We start from the raw sequence: 21,724 nt of genomic DNA, 5'->3' as shown, positions 1-21,724 counted from the left end.
CTTTCTTTCTTTCTTTTTCTTTCTTCTTTCCCTAATCCTTTATTTTATTTTTATTTTTTAAAAATTTAATTTTATTTCATTTCAAGTTCTGGGATACATGTACAGGATGTGCAGGTTTGTTATATAGATAAACATGTGCCATGGTGGTTTGCCACACGTATTAACCCTTAACTTAGGTATTAAGCCCAACCTGCATTAACTATTTATCCTGATATTCTCCCTTCCCCACCTCCTCACCTCTGCAGGCCCAAGTATGTGTTGTTCCCCCCCGTGTCTGTTCATGTGTTCTCATGGTTCATCTCCCACTTAAAAGTGAGAATATGTTAATCCTTTATTTTTAATTATTCTCTATAACTTTGGTTTATATGTATTTTTTCGAAGCCACAAATAGCTTCGTTCATTTTTCAACTCAGTCTGATTAATGATAGTTTCGAGTTTGTCCACATTTAGTATGATAACTAATTTGCTTGGTTTATTCCTTCTATATTTATGTTTGTGGTTAATTTTTTTTCTGAAGTCCCATTTCTTTTTCGCTACTTTTGCTGGGTTGATCAAGTTGCAGTTTATTCTGTTTTCCCTTTCTCAATATAAACTTCTGCATTTAATATGAAGCTTTATTTCTGCATTTTCATAATGATTACTTTTTTTTCTCGGTCATAAACAGATAGCTAGCTATCATATGAAAACAAGAAAAAACTCTTCACAAAGTCATTGTATAACTGTGTCTCACGAACCCAACTGGATGAGATTGTTGTAATACCTTTACTCTCCTCTTTCACCTCTTCCCCAGAGGAGATACTTAGAATGTTTTCATTTATTCTCTCTCTCAACCTTTTGCCTCTATCTTTTAGGTATTACTGAGATAACAATACTTTTATTTCAAAAAATATTTTATTTTGTACCTATATAAAATATTCCCAGCCTTTTATTATTCATGTAAGGGTAATTATGTTTATATGTTTGAACATTGTAAGATTCATTACTCAGTGCCTATTTGTTTCTCTTCATCTTCCCCCATCTTGGATGACGTTTCTGACCTGATTTATTTATTTTTACTTGGTTTTAGAATTTTAAGTTGACATTTATTTTCTCTCATCACTTTGAAAATATCACTTCATTGATTTCTATCCTTTTTGTTGTTAGAGTATTGTTTCTTAAAATATGATCTGTTTTTTATTTTTTGCTAATTTTGAAGACTGTCTTTTTTATTGCATAGTTTTCATTAAATATGTCTAGGTGTTGATTTTGCTGTATTTTGCTTGGGACTCTATAATTTTTCTACATGAAGATACATGACTTTTATCAATTTCAGAATTTTTAATATTTATAGTTTAATGTTTATTGCTCCTCTGCCTCATATTTCTTTTTCTTTTATCTTTCTCTTTTTTATCTTGTTTTTATCCTTAGCTTTATCTTCAATTTCATTAATTTTTTTTAGCTGTGTTTAATCTTTCACCTAATATTTATATTTTGTTTTTTAGTGTCTACTTTTATATTTGTAAAAGTTCTACTTAGTCCTCTTTTACATGTTTATTTTGTAAGCTTTGTATTGTTCTTAACATTTTTGTTTCTTGTTTTAGCTATTTAATCACTGAAAAGATACTCATTTTATATCTTTTCTAATTAAAAAAATTTACATGAAGTTATGGGTCTTTACTTCCACTATTTTTGCTGTATTTGCACTTTCACTCATGAATTGTTATTCTATTGTGCTTTAATTTTTGAGTGTGTGTGAACTTATTTTTAGCAAGGCTTAATTTTTTTTTCCTGTGGAAATTATTTGAAGCTTGAGTTGCAGGTATTATCTCCATGACTGGTTTCGCATTGTTTCTGTTATGCATTCCAAGGATATAACTGGGGTGATTTTTAAAATTATTACTGAGTGATTTTGGGGTGATTTTTTAAAAATTATTATACTTTAAGTTCTCAGTTGCATGTGCAGATCATGCAGATTTGTTCCATAGGTATACACGTGCTGTGGCGGTGGTTTGCTTCATCCATTGCCCTGTCGTCTACATTAGGTGTTTCTCCTAATGCTATTCCTCCCCAATCTTCCAAACCCCTGCAGTTTCTCCCCTAGCCCCCCACCCACCAGGCCCCAGTGTGTGATGTTTCCCTCTCTGTGTTCATGTATTCTCATTGTTCAACACCCACTTATGAGTGAGAACATGCAATGTTTGTTTTTCTGTTCTTGTGTCAGTTTGCTGAAAATGATGGTTTACAGTTTCATCCATGTCCCTGCAAAGGACATTAACTCATCCTTTTTTATGGCTGTGTAGTATTCCATGGTGTCTATGTGCCACATTTTCTTTATCCAGCCTATCATTGATGGGCATTTGGGTTGGTTCCAATACTTTGCAATTGTGAACAGTGCTACAGTAAGCATATGTGTGCATGTGTCTTTATAATAGAATGATTTATAATTTTTTGGATATATATTCAGTAATGGGATTGCTGGGTCAAATGGCATTTCTATTTCTAGATCCTTGAGGGATCACTATGCTGTCTTCCACAATGGTTGAATTAATTTACATTCCCACCAACAGAGTAAAAGCATTCCTATTTCTCGACATCCTGTCCAGCATCTGTTGTCTCCAGATTTTCTAATGATCACCATTCTAACTGGTATGAGGTGATAGCTCAATGTGGTTTGGATTTTCATTTCTCTAATGACCAGTGATGATGAGCTTTTTTTTTTAATGTTTGTTGGCTGCATAAATGTCTTCTTTTGAGAAGTATCTGTTCATGTCCTTTGCCCACTTTTTGATGGGGTTGTTGTTTCAGTTTTAATTTTATCCTTGGCAAGGGTCATAGCCCTGGCTGACTGCCTTGGGTGGACATTAAAACCCAACCCCTAATTTTTTGGACTGATATGAGTCTGTCACGATGACAGAGGGAGCTACAACAACAGCACAAGTCTTTTTTTTAATGACTTGAGAATGTGCATATTTCTCTTTTTCATTTAAAAATGTTGTTATTATTATACTTTAAGTTCTGAGATACATGTGCAGAATGTACAAGTTTGTTACATAGGCATACATGTGCCAGGGTGGTTTGCTGCACCCACCAACCTGTCATCTACATGAGATATTTCTCCTAATGCTACTTCTCCCCTAGTCCCCCACCTCCCGACAGGTCCCAGTGTGCGAACAGCTCATATTTTCTGCCTCTGATTATCATTTAAACTTCATTTCTTTTATGTGTGGATTTTAATTTCCTAATTGTGAACACAACAATTCATGAAAAATCTTTTAAATCTTTAAAATTTTTCCATGATATTGGATGTTTTTAGCAGGATACTTCCCAGTTATCTTAGTTTATCATTGTGTTCAAAACAGAGACAATTTTGTCAACTTAATAGTTTATTGTGTTTAAGAGATGATTTTAGTCTCTTTGCATTATGGTTCATGTGCATTTTTCTTTTATGTCAATATTTATTATATTAAACTTATTCTTCCAGTAACAGCAGACTAGCTTGTTACAGACCAGATCTCTCACTGAAAGCAGCTAAAAAAGAAAGATTCATCTATAGAGCATTTACCTGATAGTGTCAGAGAGCTATGAAGGGAATGAGGCTTGAGGGACTAAGATTCAGAGAGCATGAAAGGACAGAGAAGGGAGCATATGTTAAATGTTGGATTTTCTATACAACTATTTTCAACTCTAAAGCAGCAGCAGAGAAGTTAAACCGGTAAGAAATCAGTGGCCAAGAGGTTGAAAAGCTGAAGAGCTTGTGGCATTCCCAGACAGCTGCATATAACAAATGAAACCAAAACTGGAGTTTAGGACCGCCAAAGAGATGAGGTGCTAATAACACACTAGGCTTCCAATCATGGCCCTTAAGAAATAAAGTGAACAAAAGAAGACCGAGCCTCAAAATGACTGAAGCCCAGACCGAAACAATGCAATATTTTAATGAATTAATGTGATCTGTTTCAAGTCAAATGCCTGCCAGAAGGAAAAGTAACACTCTCTGATGGAAGATGACATCAGTCAGGACTTAAATTTGTCTTCATTTAATTATAGGCAATGTTAGTGAGTCAATTAAAAAAATAACCAAGCATGCACAAAGTAATTCATATATATACTACATTTTTGATTTTGTTATACATATGTGAATTATCTTAAATGATGTATATGAGACATGTGATATATGCATTTAAATTTTTATCTTAAAACATAAATACGAAAGCAGATTCACAGGAGATGTGAATATTGGAATTAATAGACCCTGACTTAAAATAGCTATTGTGAGTATATTCCAGAAAATATCAAGGGGGAAAAATTTAAGAAAGAATGGAACACTATAAAAAATTAATTGAAAAATCTAGAACCAGTTTAAAAATACAATAATTGAAATTAAGAAATCAAGAGGTGGTCTTAACAGAAAATTTAACTCACTTGAACAGAGAGTTAGTATATTAGAAAATGGGTCAGAGGAAATATCTAGGCTAGATTACAGAGATATGAATAATATACAGGAACGTATATCTGTAATGGATATAAGATTATGTAACATATGTAAATTAGGAATTCCGGAAAGTGAGTGGAGAAAGAATGTGACAAAAGCAGTATTTGAAAATGTAATATCCAGGAATTTTTCAAAATTGACTATACAGATAATGTCATAGATTCAAGAATTTCTGTGACTTTTCAGTGGAGTAAATGCAGAAAACATCATGCCTCTATAGTAAAACTACTCAAAGCCCTAAATTAAGGGAAACCTTATAAGCATCTCAAGAAGATGAATATATTACCTTTACAGGAGCAAAACTGAGGCTGACAGCTGATTTCTCAATAGAAATAAATGAGAGTGAGTTGAAATCTTTCAAGTGCTGAGAAAAAATAACTGTCATTCTATAATTCTATAATAAGTAAAAATTTCCTTCAATAATGAAGGTAATATAAAATATTTTTGGGAAAAAAAGACAGAGACTCCATCATCAGCAGACATACATTAAAGGAAATATTAAGGGATGTTCTTTAGGCAGAAGAAAAATGATCCTGGTAGATGCAAGAAGGAATGTGAGTAAATATAAGTAAATATTAACTGTTTAAAACATTTAAAAATGAATCGTGACTATCCAAGAGACACACACACACACACACACACACACACACACACACACTTGCACATAGATGGCATTTAAATACACAGAAATTACCAAAGCAGGGGAGGCGAAAGTACATGGAATTAAAGTGTTCTATGGTCTTTCCATTGTCCCGAAAGGTAAAAAAATATTTTTATTAAAATTTTGTAAGGAAAGAAAGCATGTAATTTACATTTAGTGTAATTTTGATCCATTTAGGTTTTTATCTATGATCTTTTTTACTTGTTTTATAATTGACCCATTAGTTTTATGTTTCATTATGCCTCCTTTCTTGAATTTTTAAAGATTAATTAAATATATTTTACTACTTCCTTGTCTGTTAACTCGTCAGTCATACATTCCTTGCCTTTTTCTTTAGTTGTTAGCTTAAACCTTACTTCATGTATTCTTGCCTTATTTTTAGCCTAGTAAAATTTGTTACATCTATCATTTTTCTGACAAGATTTGGAACTAAAGTCATTTGTTGTACTGCCTCTTTTGTGTTATAATGGTATACATTTTAATTCTATATACATTTTATAACCAGTAAACATTTATTATTATTAATTTTAATTTACCCATATATTTGCCGTTTATATCACTCTATATTTCTTTCTTCATTCCTTTGCTTTCATCTGGGATCATTTTGTTTCTGAACAAAGAACTCCCTTTTGTATTTCTTTCAGTGCAGGTCTGCTGATGACTAATTCCCTCATACTTGGCTTCACTGAAAATATCATTTCACTTAGGTTTAAGTTATTTTTCTTTCGGCAACTTAAATATCAAGTCATTGTCTTCTGGCTTCTATAGTTTCCTTTAAAAATTAAACTGTCAGCTGGGCACGGTGGCTCATGCCTGTAATCCCAGTGCCTTGGGAGTTCAAGGTGGGTGGATCACCTTAAGGTCAGGAGTTCGAGACTAGTGTGGCCAACATGGGGAAACCATGTCTCTACTAAAAATACAAAAATTAGCCGGCATGGTGGTGCATGCCTGTAATCCCAGCTACTCAGGAGGCTGGGGCAGAAGAATTCCTTGAACCTGGGAGGTGGAGGTTGCAGTGAGCCAAGATCATATTACTGCACTCCAACCTGGGCAACAGAGTGAGACTCTGTCTCAAAAAAAAAAAAAAAAAATCAACTGTCAATCTTGTTTCTTCTTTGAAGGTAATTGGTATGTTTTTCTTCCTTGGCCTGCTTCTAAAATATTTCTCCTTTTATTTAGCAGGTTTATAATGATGTACCTAGAAATGGGTTTCTTAGTATTTCTCTTGCTTTAATTTCTCAGTGCTTATTACATTTATGGCTTGCTGCTGTTCATCAATTTGAGAACATCCTTGGTCATTGTATCTTCAAATATGACCCCTGCCTTTTTATATCAATGCTCTTTCTGTGACCCCCATTATATTTATTGATGTTAAATTTTTCACTGTGTCCTATATATCCATAAGTCCTGTACCCTCTTTGAAAATTTTCTCTTTTCTATTTCTCTTAAATAACTGAAATAACTCTCATGTCATTAATTGTTGTATTTATTCACTCTTGTGTTCACTCTAATTTAGTCTATTTCTGAAGTAAGTTTGCTTTTCTCCTAATTCTTCTTAGATTATATTATCTTTCTTTTTTATCTTCCCTTTCTCTTATCATCTTGTTTCTGTTTTTAAAATTCTAACTTTTGTTGTTCTTTTATAACTTTGATGCTTTTCTTAATATTTAAATTCTCATTTTGAAACAGTAGATTATGGTTTTACTTATACTTTCAATCTGTTTCTTGAATATGTGTATGTAGAAACATTATTCTGTTTGTTACTCTCTGTTTTTGTAACAATTTTTTTTACCTTGATTAAAGAATTATACAACCTGGGTGACATAGCGAGACCCTGTAAGAAAATTAAAAATTAGCTGGGTGCAGGGGTGCACACCTGTAGTCCCAGTGACTTGAAAGGCTGAGGAAAGAGAATCTCTTGATCCCAGGAAGTCAAGTCTGCAGTGAGCTGTGATCTTGGCCCTCCAACCTGGGCAACAGAGCAATGACCTGTTTCAGAAAAAATATATGTTGCCTAGTTTTTTTAAAACTTTTTAAAAAGATATTAGTTTTGCCTACTTTTAGGAGCGAGAAGTATCCAGTATTGCATTTATATCTCCATTTTGTTAGAGCAGAGGTTGGCAAACTTTTTATGTAAAGAGCCAGATAGTAAATACTTTATGCTTCGTTGGCTGCATAAGGTTTCGTCTCCTCTTCTTTCCCGTTTTTCTCCCGCCTCTCCCATCTTTCCTTTCCTTTTCTTTCTGCATCTTCCCTTCCTCCCCCTCTTCCTCTTTTATCTTCTTCCTCCTCTGCTCTTTGCCCTTCTCCTTTCTTTTTCTCCTCCTCTTCTTTCTCCTTCTCTTCTTCATCTTCATCATCTTCCTCATCTTCGTTTTTCCCTTCTCCCCTTTCTTCCTTTCTTCTGTTCTCCTCCTCTTCCATCTACTGCTTCTCCTTTCCGCTCCTCCCCAACTTCTTTTTGTCCTTTTCTTCTTTCCAATCTTATTTGTGGGGCCACAGGAAATGGACCACAGGCCACATTTGGCCATTGAGGGGTAGTTGCTGACCCCTAGCAACATTAAATAAATAAACCAAGATGGAATTATAACATCAAAGATGTTAGAGCATTTCTTGGTCTTATATTTTTAGATACAGGATTCTTTGTTATTCTCCTCCACCATTATATGGATCTTCTTTTTCTTTATCTGTTCATATTTACCTGTGTTTTTAAATTTATATTCTACCACCAGCAATTTTTCAAGTGTAAAGCTTTGAAGTCAGATTTGTTAGTGCCAAGCATTTATGAGAACCAGAATGCTCCAGCACCACTATAGCATAGTCCATTATAACCTTCACTCAGCATGAATTTAAAAAGTTTCCACTGTAGTTTTTAGATTTATGTGCTACACTTTCTGGAGGATACTTTTTTTCTGATTTTAGAATTTTCCTATTCTCAGAGCAAATAGAAGACCACATGCCTTCTCTCCACTCCCTCCCACAGAAATGCTAACACCAGGCACCATGTAGATTTCAGAGTTTTTACTACCTCCTTTTATTTTGAGATCTGTGGGTGTATCTTGTCTCCTAGTTTTGTTAGAGATGCTATTCATGGATTTTTGTTTTGGCTTTTCTAGTTGCTCTCTCTGTTTCTATGAGGGTTTTTGAGAGATTCATAAATCAAGCCTTGGCTGTGAAAATAGTCCACACAACTTCCTCTCTGATTTGCTTTTTCAATAAAATAATCTAGCTTCTGTGTGGAGAAAAGACAATAGGAGGCAAGTGCATAACACTGACAGGAGAGAAGGATGGCACAGTATACGATAATTGTGTAGAAGTAGTGAGAAGTCATCAAATTTAGGAATCTCTTTTGATGCTCTCATTACTGTCTTATGCAGAGTTCTTTTCACCAGTCCAGCAATTCTATTTTACTATAAATTTGTTCTATGATTTTTGTTGGCTGTTGGTCTCTCTTAGATGCGTGGTGTTTTTCTTTTTTGGCTCATTACAGCTCAGCTCTAGCTGTGGGTAGTCTTTTAAACCATGGGAGTTCCAGAGTTGGTGGAACATGGAGAGGTTTCTATCCCCATAGCCCTCAGTTGCAAAGGCAAGAAGAATGTCTGCTGCCTGCTGAGGCACCTGGCAAAGCCTCTAGTTATTGTGTTCTTGTGCCTTCCAAACTTCAGGCACAGGAAAATTTATAATAGTTCTCCCATTTACTCTTTCTAGGAACACTTATCACATTCATACGGGGCTGATGGTACATTTACTGCTGGAACTCTAAAGTGGCAAGATCTTTCCAGTTCCTGTTGCTTTCTATTCCTGACCTTGGCTTGACACTCAAATAAAATTTCACAATAATTTTCTTTAAAACAGGGTAAGCCCAAAGTCTCACTTCAATAAGAGATCCTGGGAGGCATTTGGCTATGGAAATCAAATAGCTTAAAGTTGAGAGTGGAGGGAAAAGGTCACTATGCTACCATAATTTTCTCTTAAAAATCTTCTTTCTATCCTGAATATGTTTAACATCATCAGAACCTGATTAATCTTGTCTTAATGTATATGTGGATTCAGCAGATTTGGTTAGTGGATTGCCATTATGGCATGTTTTCAAATTTGTTGATAGTAGTATGGTGATTATAAAAATAACAATAGAAAATAGAACATTGTATTTGAATCTGGATTTATCTATTAAAATTTATGGCTTGTTTGGAAATACAGGAAAACATGTCAGAATTGTTGTTCTCTAAGTGTTTATGTCCTCATTAAATGGATAGGATGCATGTGATTTTGAAAGAAAATGAAGAGAAGAAAGAAAAAAAAACCTCTGTACAAAGAACACAAAGTTTTGTATGTGCTTTTATTCAAGTTCTGTAGAAATTGAGAGGACAGGTGTAACTTGGGATATTCTTCATATTTTATATTGATATGACTAGCCAATAGTTAAGTTTTTTTCTACAAACATGGATTTATTAAAACTATGTGCTAGACACTGGTGATTCAGTAATAAGGGTAACACTGTCCCTCATTTCCAGAAATTCATGATTTAGAAGACTGCACTCAGGATTGCATCCATTTTGAATAGATTTTTTTCAGGCTTTGCCATAGTTTAGTTTGTGACCAACAGTACAATAGTATTGGTCATGTTTAAGAATGAGAGTTGTGATGGGGGAACAGAGCAAACAAACATAATAAGGAAAGAAAAAGAAGCAAAAGTTTTGATGTTTTAACAGCATTGCCCTTATTATTGAATTGCCAGTGTCAGTTTCTATTGAACAAAATCCCGATGTTCATAATGGCTGCTGCTACCAAGGAAATCAGCAAATGTAGAAGTCCATATTTGGTGGTGATTCTTTCAGTTGGATTTAGAAGGTTGCTATGAATGTGACAGTGTTGAAGTCTGTTTCTCAATGTGTGGCAGTGCTAAGGATAGAGACAGAACTTCCACGCCATTCCTAGAGTTAACCTCGTTGTTAGAGTGTATATGGGAAATGGAAAACAATACTTTGACTTAGAAGTTATGATTCATGATTCACCAGTACATCGAGATTTTGTTTAGATGCAACCTCAATTATTTTTCAACTGAGTTATTTTGTAAATTTATTTTAAGCAATTGATTTTTCAGTAATAACACATTAATCTTTATGATGTCAAAGTCATAATAATAAAATATTTGCACATAGTTCTCTGAGTAATATATAATTTCATTATGAGGCTAAATGACATGCGTGCATGTTAGCTGTTGATAATAACACTTATAAAGACAAATATGTGTTTTTCTTTTCTTTCCTGTTTTTAAAGATCAATGAATTCTTCCTTTGTTTTTATCCTGCTTAGCAATTCACTCTGATCCTATGTCAGACATGGATAAATATGCCAAGAAAGGTCACTGAAATAAAAAGTATGGTGTTATATCCTAGAGAAAACTTGTACAGAAAGAGAATTTGTTTTTAGTTTCAGTATGAAAGCATAATACTTAATTGTTTCTAAATATAATAGTGAATCCCCAAAAATGTATTTCACAGCTCATAGAGCTTTTTTGAAGTTTTTGGCCATGGTCTTTAAAAATCAATGGCTAACATATTCAGATTTTTTTTTCTCACAAAGAAAAAAATCTATTTACTACCATAGTCATTTGTTTTATTCATTCATGGCTAATATCAAGGTATGGAATATAAATCAAGAAAAATTCTTGACATTTCTCAATGTGTTAATGCCTAATTTTTTTTCAGAATGCTACAAATATGTTCAAATTACAAGCATGTAAAAAATCTGATTCAGCATGAAATCATTCAGTGTCCCTGACAGAGGGGCCTTTGGCCACTTTAGAGTCATCATAATTTAAGTGTAATTCTAAATATAATGCTGTATTTCCCTTTCCTACAATGGATTGTATAAGAGTTCTTAAAGTACAAATTCATAACATAAAAAATTTTAAATGTCAAGAATTCAAAACATTCTATTTCTTCAATTGTTTCATGGTTGCCATGGCTTTAAAAGAAGCATTAAATTATTCAAAGATCCTTTCAGTGATCCATGGCTTTTCTAAGAAGCCAGCATTGCTGCTATAGTAGAACCAGGGGCTCTTAGTGGCTATTGAAGCTTTGTTACTACTGCCAGAACACAAAATAAATGAAGGTCATAACTGAATTTCTTTAGAGAATCCTGTCTGCAACAGATCAACTATTGAATATTTATAATACACAGATAGTGTTGGAAACTTGGAAAAAATGTCTTTGAGACTGACTTTAGAGTTCATGTTTTTTTTCTAATTTGCTCAATTTAAAAATCCTAAAGGACAATTCACATCTATTTGTTTCAGGAAGATTATTCTGATCATCCTCCTTCTCAGGCCTCGCTGTATCATAACCTCTGTGCCACTTGCATGCATATTCATTATCGCTGACTTGTTTCTTAAGGTAAGAAGCCATGCCATATTTATCCCTGAACTTTCACTGCCTGGCGAGTGCCTGCATCATGGTGAAGAAAGTAAATCTGTGGAATAAATCAACCTTAGGTTCAAATTCAGAAGGAACAACACATTGATAACAAAGAGGATAAGATACTCTTATGTAATTGTATATATTTCATCAGCTTACTTGCCTGTACGAATTATTTGTCATCCATTTGCTCTTAGAACTATCTTCATTCTCTTTGTTATGGATATATAGCTTCCTACCAAAGTCCTCCTGCAAATGAAGAATTCCAATTTCCAGGGGCTGGAAGGTTAGTCTGAAGGGATTGTCATATTTTTAATATTTTTATGTTTGGTATTTAAAAAATAACATACAATTTATCTTCTATTATCTGTGTTTATTTTATTATAGATATTATATAAAACATAATGTATGAAAGAAAATATAATTGCTCCATGTTTATTTGGTTATAAAATTTTTTTCTAAATCATTAAGTTTGACAATCTGGGCATATTTATTATACTTATCCTATGAACTCTTATACACTCTAACTCTGATGAACATGGCATTAGCATATACTTTTTAAAAAGAGTCCATTTCCAGAACAAAGGTTATTTCTCAACAGTGTCTTGAATGATATTCTCACATAACAAATTGACAACCTTAGGCTTTTTCTGAGATTCATTTGTTTTGAAATATTATATTAAAATAAAATTAAAATGAGAATTGATAAATTCAGATTTATTGATTGATTAATCAGGATCTGAAATGTTATCTCATTTGGTGGACATGGAAAGTATTAAAAAGATAACAGCAGTGAAAAAAATTAGAGTATGATTTCAATTATCATTTATTAAATGATTCATTTGTTCTTCACGTCATTCATTCATCACATTGTCAAGCATCCAAGAAACTTATGACTCATTAGGAAAGACAGGCAAGAAGATGGCTCACCACAGTGTAAGATGGAATGTAAGTGCTATGACAAAGGGGTGAAAATTATGTTGTGGGAGTGCAGAGAGAATTGAGCATAGTGATGGATAATGGGGAAGGCTTTATGGAGCAAGGGGTATACACATGCTGGCAATTGGAGTGCTAGAATTTGAATTTTGGGTAAGAAAATCACCACAAATCTTCTAGCAAGGGACTATCAAACTGTTGCAGCAAAAAAAAAGGACATGAGATTAGGAAAAACATGTTTATTATATGTGGTTTGAATGTTATAGAAAATGGAGCACTGTAACTTAAGTAGCCCTCAGTACAGTAGTCAAAGATATGGTAGTCTGGACACATTTTACAGCAGCAGTATGCATATGTAAAATTCATGCATTTTGTCTTAAAAGGGGTAGGAGCTAGCTGGAAGAAAGTAGGAACTACGAAATAACTATTTATTGGTGCAATCTATGATGTTTCATTAAGATTTTGAAGTTAACAGGTTATTATTATCTAATAGACATCATTCCTTACTAATGCTGTAGCTATGTCCAATGTTATTGATGTGGCCATCCATCTATTCATGGTGTTTAGGGGCAACAGTACTTGTGGACTGTTCTGTATTGTTCAAAGGGAAGCTTTAGGGAAAAGAAGAAGAGAGACTTACAGTAATAAGACATAAACAGAAGTGGGGTAGGTTGATGGGTAAAATACTAAAGAATGACCTAAATCATAATACCACATTTTACAGCATTTCTGTATATTATAGTTTTCACATACAGGTCTAGGTAAATGGGTAATGTATTTATTTTCATTTGACAAATCATAATCAAGTGATTATTATATTGCATTCCAGTTAGTAGGCAGCAGAGGCCTCACATGAACTAGGTAGTGCTCCCTTGATTCTTTCATTAGAATTGTTCCTGCTGAGACTGAGTGACTGTAAGTCAGAGATGCCCTAATCTAGAGGGGATTTCTACTGCAGGTTGATTTAGATATTGTTTCACATCCTTGAAATTCTAAGAAGCCCTGATTCTGTGACAAAGTTTCAACTTAGGCAGGAGCCTGTGAATTATCCAGAAAATGTTGGTGGATTTGGGAAATGTTCCATCTGTAGCAGGAGGAGAACTTGGATGGATGCTAGCTACACAAGGTAAAAGAGGAAAGAAAGTAGAACATAATTCAAAAACTTGTCCCTTGGTTAGTAGTATATTAAAGAAAATTCACATTTAAAAACTCAAGTAATGATTAAAATGGTGCCCAAAGTCTCATTTGGCAAGATACCAAATAATAGGAATTATTTTAATCTCTTAATGATTCCCACTGTAACTATTTCTCTTCATTTCAAACCTTAAGAATAATTTTTTTCTATTTTCATATATATGTATTCCAAACACATTTTGTATACATGTGTTTAAAATAACTGTGCAAAATCCATATTCTGTCCTTGACATATTGCAATTCTTTCAAATACAGAAAAAAAAAGTGTAGCTGTTGTGCTACAGTCACTTGGAAATACCTATTTCCATTAATTTTTCAGGGCTTGCCTTTGCAGGCTTCTGTGAATAGTGACTTCAAGGACAGCAACTCCAAGGACAGTTGCCAGCTGCAGTTTGAGTAAGTTTAGCACACAGTCTTAACCCAATAAGCCTTGTGGATCTCAAGGACTTCAGTCTTCTAAACCTCACAGTTTATATAGCAACCATTTTAAAGAGAAGCTGTAGAAAAGGGGGAAATACACACACACACACACACACACACACAGAGTAATTTAAAAACTACTAATTGTAAGCTGATTGTGACTGATTTTTCTTCTTGGTCCCTCATCACTTTTGCTGCAAGCCTTATACCTTTCTAATCCTCTGCTATGGAATAACCCATAATCATCAATTCTGGTAGCACCTAAGGAGGAGATTATGAAAAAATGCTATTTATTTGTAGTTTTATCTTTATTAAAAACAAAATTTAAAGCATTTCTGAAACTACTTTTAGGAAAAATTATATGTAGATAGATATAGATATATGTATAGTCATTTATTTCTGAAGTTTCAAAAGAAAAACTCTCATTGGTAAAATCCATCTATCTTTTTGCTATGTTACTGATAAGTCTCTTTGGTAAACCATTTGGCCCATAGCCAGAGTGCAGGCAGTCTAACCATAACCAAACAATAAGTCCCATGCCTCTCTTGTTTTTAGCCCCCACGTTGCTGTTGCTCTCCCAAATATCCCCGAGGTCTAAAAAAACTTAGATAATGGAGTCCTAGGTCTGAAAGCTTCCTCAGAAATTATCTGGAAAACCGTGTGCTGGAAAAATTCATCTGTCTATATCTATTTCTAAAGCACTAAATCCAATTTTGGGGCCTCCAAATGAAAATGTTCTATTTTTTATTCTAGCTGAGTCTCTGATGAAAGCTTACTCCACAGGGATATTACATTGAATGCTAGATAAAAATGCCTTTTTTTTTTTTTACCAGATAAAACTATTTCCCCAATCCATTCTACAAAAGTTTCCTTTAAAAATTAAGTTTTCTGGGCCATGGACAGAAAACTCTGTGATGCTTCAAAATAATTAGAACAGTGCCTTTCAAGGGTTATTTCTTCCTATAAGGGTAATTTTGAAAAGAAAAAAAAAACCCAACATTAGTCAACTGAGTTTCTTTTATGTTGTGATTGGAAAAGAGAAACATAGGTTAATCTGAAAGGGGGAACTAGAGGTGGCTAACAAAGTGATGTGTCCACTACAAAAAGGATTTTGCTATGTTTTAGGCCTTTTCAGTATAGATTTTTTTTCCCTAGATGATGGGGGTATGGATGCAGCAAACCACCATGGCAAGTGTATACATATGTAACAATCCTGCACAATCCGCATGTGTACCCGAGAACTTAAGCATAAATAACAATAATAAAGAAGCTTAAAGTTTATAGGTCAGTGCACAAGATAAAATGCAAATAAAAAGATGCCTTCTTTTTATTTTCCTGAGAAAAATATTTTTTACTCAGAAAGCATGATTTCCAACCAAAAGAACTATTATGCTCCATATTTCCTAAAGGAAATACCCAGAAGAGCTCATGTTTCCTTTTTATAATTTACGGACTTGGATAAAAAATTATTTCCTCCAAAATTTTAGTGTCTAAGATAACTGGCTATAAAAGGAGATTTTAAATAAGTTCAAAAAACTTTCTTAGAATTTCTCGAGGTAAATAAAACCTATGTCAGGAAGCAAATACCTGACATTGCACAGTGGCAAAGTCAGCTGAGATACTGTATTATCCACCTAGAGGCTTGAGGAAATTTTATTTTCTTTAAAATGTTTGCTCAATAGAACATGCTATAATACTTCTAAAGCTATTTGAAATGAATGGATCTAGAATCCCAGAAGAAGAAAAATGCATTTAATACATTGGAGATTGCATTCTGAAGATGGTCTTTGGTGTCAAAAGAGAATTGTCCGGGAGAAGATTGAAACAGCTCACTCAGTTGAAGATGGGTAAAATAATTCCAATGGCTAGGAAAATAACCTGTCCCCTATCAATTTTCCTATTATTCCTGATTGCCCTGCCTTATTACAGAAAATATTGAGATGTTTGACAGTGATCATAAAGCATGAGATCTCTAAGAAAAACACAGTCTAATTTTTTTCAAGAAATTCTTTATGGGGGTTATATCCATTGAAGTCTCAGCAAGAGACAGCACACTCCAAAGAACAACTGAAAAGACTTCACTGAAGAGACTGTTCCCAAAATATGGGCAGGGCTCAGGGAACCCATGGAATAGTGAAACACCCAGGAGTTGGCTAGCAATAGCAGGAAGCCATTACCTACCATCCTTAGTCCAGAAAGGAGAAGGGAAGATAATAATTACATATTAGAATTCAATGAGAACTGTAGCCATGCGGAAAGGGTCCCAGCAGGAGCTGAGGCCTTAGGAATGGAGGAAAGCCACTGCCGAACCTTGGACCAGCAGGCAGACAAAGAAAATAAATAACTTAGCCTCTCTGTCTCTCCTTCTATCTTGTTTTCTCCTGCTGTCTTCTCCCATTGACCAAATTCAACTAGAAATTGGAATGTAATAAAACTTGGCTGAAGCAACCTTTAGCATTTACTTCTTCAGGAACAGAGAATGATAGAGAAGTCTGCTGAGTTGTTCTGGGGGAGCCAAGATTATCCAGCACAAGTATCTACCGTATGCCAGGCAATATATCAAATTTAGCATCTAATTAGGAGGAAGTTATAGAAAGAATAGATTCCGATGTATACAAAAGTTTACAAATTTTCCTGTGATAGGTTTTTTTTTTTTCCTATTGTTGTTGGGGCTTTTGTTGAGACAGGTCTTACTCTCTCACCCAGGATGGAGTGTAGTGGTGCAATCATAGCTCACTGCAGCCTTGACTTCCTGGGCTCAGTTGATCCTCCCATCTCAGCCTCCCAAGTAGCTGGGACTGCACTGCAGGAATGCACCACCATGTCTGGTTAATTTTTGTATTTTTAGCGGAGCTGAGGTCTTGCCATGTTGCGGAGGCAGGTCTTGAACTACTGGGTTCAAGCAATCTCCTAGCCGTGGCCTTCCAAAATCCTGAGATTACAGGTGTGAGCCACCACTCCTGACCTGTGACAGGGCCTAGCATTGAAGATTATCTTTAAAACACTCTGGTAGAATGTTTTCCCACCCTCAGATGCAAGTTATTGAGGAACAATAACTTTCTTATTTGTCTTTGTTTCTTTAGCGTCTGGTGCAGAGGATATATTCCCTAAGCAGATGTTGCACTTATGAAAGAACTTTAAAGACATTTAGTGTGGAAAAAAAAGCCAAAGGGAAATACTCAAGATAGTTATTCTCAAGTATTTATGAGATTATGCCTTTATGTTGGAACAGTAATACATTTTCTTTAAGAAATGTCTAGAAGTTACATGAAAGAAGAGGTTTTGCTCAATTTAAGAAAATTCTGAAGATTAGAACTCTACAACTAGAATTAGAAAAGTATGTGAAATAGGCTGACTCTGTTACTTGAAATACATAAGAGAACAGGCTGGCTGTGTGCAAATATTCCTAGGGAAGGGGTCCCTGCATTGGATGTGACTGATGTGTTTTGTCTTTTGAAATTATCTTTAGATTGCACGTGACCTGTATGAACATTAAATTCTGTGCTTTCATAAATTTTAAAGATTGATTTCAACTTTGTGAGTTATTTTAGTAGTATTATTTTAGTTTTCAAGACTACTTTCTATATACTCAAATAGCAGCATTTTAAATCTCAATAGTTTTAAACTTTTTCTTCTTGATTAGTTGTATAATTTTTAGGTGCATGGTTTTATTTTCTGTTAAATTGATTTAATATTTGTTTACAGAGAAGCAGGATGAACAGCAGCTCAGCATAGTCTCCAGAACCAGCCTGCTTGAGTTCAAATCTTGTCTTTCTCACGCACCAGTTTTGTAAGCATGGGCAAATTATTTAATCTTGCTCTGCCCCAGTGCATTTATCTGTAAAATGGGATAGCACCAGTACCTACCAAAAAGTTTGTTTTCAGGATTAAAGGATTTGATACCTATAAGACATTAGGATAGTGGCAGACACTGAGCCAATACCGAATAAATATTTACTGCCACTGCTGCCATGATTACTACTACAGCAGCAGGACGTACATTGCTATGTTCATCAATTACATATGTTATCAAACTCTAAATATATTATTCACTTTATTCATTTTTATTTCATATGATTCTGCCTACTTAGTTAACCCAATTTAACTTTGGTCTATATATGGCAAGAGAAGGCTCTCATTAATTAACAAGTTTCTATATTTCTCTCAAGATTTATTATTATGCACATACACCTAGGGAATGTATATTAACATCTGTCTATCATCTATCTATCTATCAATCATCTATCTAAATATGAGGTGAAGGGATGAGACTATATATACTGTTTTCTTAATTTTCACTGGAAAATATGTTTTACTTCTCTTGTAAATAGGTAATGTCTGCTTCTTTTACCTTAGGCCAAGAACTATGCCCAACTACTTTCCACTCAGTAAACATTCAATAATGTATTTTGAATAAACAAATATACTTTTGGGCTACCCTTTAATGATAGAGTAGCATTCCATCGTATGTATATACTACAGTGAATTCATAATCTATTGTTGGAACATATGCTGGTTTCAGTTTTCATCATGATAAATGGTAAATATCCTTGTTTGAACATATTTGCATATTTTACCAATAATTTAACTAGATTCAAGTCCTACTTGTGAATTTCTGTGTTCAAAGTCATGTACTTCTCAAGGCAATATATATTTCATTTACTCTCCAGAAAGATTTCATAGTAACTAAAAGTAGTTTCATTTTCTATTTATGTAGCATCCTATTTGTATATTGAATTAATTTTCTCTTTCATGTCAGTTTCAGGATATGTTAATTTGATCCAAGAGACTTCAACCATTTCTCTAGCTTTCCATTATGTATATTTTATGTACATGATTCTTCCCTGATAATTACTTAGTACATCTTTAATTTCTTTTAATATGTTGAAATGTTTAACACCTTGCTTTATATTTTCTAATCTACAAGGAATAATTAAGATTCTTACTATTTAACTATAACATTTAATAAGGAAGGCATGCATAATTTATTCTTCTGTGTTACACTTATCTCTGTATGGAAATAGCTTTGAGCTACTCTGTATATCAAAGTATTTATATTAGGAATTATTTACTACAGAAGCATATTCATAATTATAAATTTTGTGCTTGTGGTGGCTATCTAGATCTCATCTGAAACATTAAAATCAATACACAGTGTAACATATTAGAAAATCAAACAATGAAATCCTTCCCATTTCCTGATTGGCCTTTTTACTTCACATAGCATTTTCAATTTGAGTTTCTAGGTAGGTTTGCTATCATATTCTCAAATCACTGTCAGATTTTGCAATCTTCAAGACAGAAGCTAAAACATGACCTCTATTTTTAACCTGAAAGTGAGTTTCTACTTTAGATTTTTTTAAGTTTCATGACATCCCTTGAGGTTACTCTTTAAGTACAGCTGAGATGATGTATGAAGGTAGCTGGGAGTCACAGCTTCAGACCTTTCTATTTGTTGATGCTTGTGGAAGTGAAATGTCAATTATAAATGCTGTTAAAATTCAGATGCATGGTATTTCCTGTTCTCTCTTTGTCTGACTGGACCATTAAGCTATTGGAGACAAATTTTGTTACATATAAATCTTTGATAATCCACCTTAATCTTTGCAAATCCAGAAGGCTGTAAAATGGTTGCTGAATATAATAGGTTACATTTGTCCCTATACTTGCTCTGAGTTTACCAGATTTTATATTCTTAACATTTTAAATTCAATTATAAAACCAAATATCACTTACAGGAATAGATCAATAAAACAGACTTAAAAATACCTTTAAATAAAATAAGTAAAATTGTTCTCAAAGAAAATTCGTGATCTTGACTTATTGTATTATCAGATATTTCTCTTTATTTTATTTTCACTTTGATATTTTTATTATTCTTGAGTTGTTATTATTCAATTTCTGAGTCCAATTAGAATTGGCAACAAAAGCCAAGTTTTCTTAACCCACATTTTCCAATAAAAGACAGGCACTAAATATATTAATAGACTAAATTTTGATAATTTGACAGACAGTTACAACCAAACAAGTATTCAATGAAGATTTACTGAGCATTTATTATGTGCTAGGTATAGGGGGGTCCAGAAATGAAATGAATTTCTTCCTTCTAAGGAATTGCTTATGAAGAGAGAAAGATAGTTATGATAACATGTAACAACTCCTCTATTATAGTTATATTATGATTGCAAACACTAAGAATGAATGTCTGTTCAGCATCAAGGCTCAGACTGACTTGAGCCAGGGGCCGAATGGGGATCATGCAGATGAAGAATGAAAGATGAAATGGGTATCACCCAGGTAAAGAATGCAGACCAGGGGCAGGGTGGGTAGAAGAAAGAGCATGTGCAGAGGCACAGAGTCATGAGAAAAAGAGGCATGCGTGGCACTGGAGGTATGTCGACTGGTAAAGTTGCACAAAAAGATAAGATTCTGTTTCTGGAAGATCTTGTATGATATTGCATTTCTTGAAGCTGAAGGGTAGCTGTGAAAGATGTTAAGCAGTGGAAGAGTGTGATCCATTTTGTGCATTTGGCTATCGCTCTGGCAGAAGTGTAAAGAATCAGTGAAGGGGAAAGAAGGTCACTGTAGTAATTCAGTCAAGAGCTGACAAGGGCTAAACTGGTGCATTGGGAATAGAAATGGAACTTTGAGAACAGGTTTGAGGGGTATGAAGGAGGTAGTAAAGTCAGGACTTAGTGACTAATTTCTTTCTTGGGCAACTGGATAAATGATGAGCTGTATTGTGAAATGGAGAACACAAAAATCAAGCCGATTATAGGGATGACTAAATCCAGACTGAACACACTGAGTTTGTGATACCCCTCGTACATTCAATCATGGTGTTTGTAGGAAGTTGGGAATGTGAATTTGGCAGGGAAGGAGAATAGATTCTGGAGATATTAAACAAAATGAAACAGGAAACAATAACCTAATATTGGAATGAGAGCCATTTCCCATAAGTTAGACTAGGACAGGATGAAATCACATTACTTCAGTTCTAGTACTGTGCTTTAGACAGAAAAGCTGTTTTTTAATTCCACACAGAAGATCGTAAGGAGGTGCTCTCAGTGTGTCAAGGACACCAATACAGTTGACAGCACAAAAGATCCATGGTATGCTTCCTGGATGATTAAAACATGTTTTTATTCTTTGCTGTCTTTGTTTTGTGTTTTATCCAGAGAAGCAGAATGGCCTAAAATGTGACTTGGCTTTTTTATTTTTGCTTTACTGTTAAACAGGAAACACCATCTGTTAAAGCATAAATGTCAAGGCGAACATGTCAAATATGTGTGGTGCATATAAAGAGGAACCACCATCTATAAATTATAATGCTCTGGAGCTTCTGTCAAAACATAAGACTCTCAGATTTAGCAGCAAGCAGTTTTCAACTTATTAGCATTTCATTTCAAGAGGAAGGATAAAACCTCCATGAGATATACTAATAATCAAACCATGCATTCAGGTTGATGAAAATAACGTAAAAAATAGGGAAGCAGCCAATCAATAACTTAATAATGGGGAGGCATCTTAATAACTGAAGGTAGCCGACAAATGAATAAAGAAATGGCCATTTCAGTGAGACTGAATTGATAGGGTAGAAAAGACCTCTCTGCTACGTTAGAC

General features: G+C 34.1%; 1 long non-coding RNA gene across 4 annotated transcripts in view; it reads left to right on the top strand.

Moving 5' to 3' along the window:
- Positions 1–21,724, top strand: part of LOC108588780 (uncharacterized) — a 428,081-nt gene that overhangs the window by 217,553 nt on the left and 188,804 nt on the right. For 2 of the 4 annotated variants that reach the window (XR_013528527.1, XR_013528526.1), the window contains exon 5: positions 11,434–11,530. This is a non-coding gene — a long non-coding RNA (uncharacterized LOC108588780). Of the gene's footprint in view, positions 1–11,433; positions 11,568–12,429; positions 12,538–21,724 lie in introns of those variants that run through there. The other 2 variants (XR_013528528.1, XR_013528525.1) reach the window with 2 other exon arrangements.

Source organism: Callithrix jacchus, chromosome 17 (genome assembly GCF_049354715.1).
Source record: "Callithrix jacchus isolate 240 chromosome 17, calJac240_pri, whole genome shotgun sequence".
NCBI classification, from domain to species: domain Eukaryota; kingdom Metazoa; phylum Chordata; class Mammalia; order Primates; family Cebidae; genus Callithrix; species Callithrix jacchus.
Note: the sequence above shows the minus strand (reverse complement) of the source record. Positions and strands in the feature narration are given on the sequence as shown.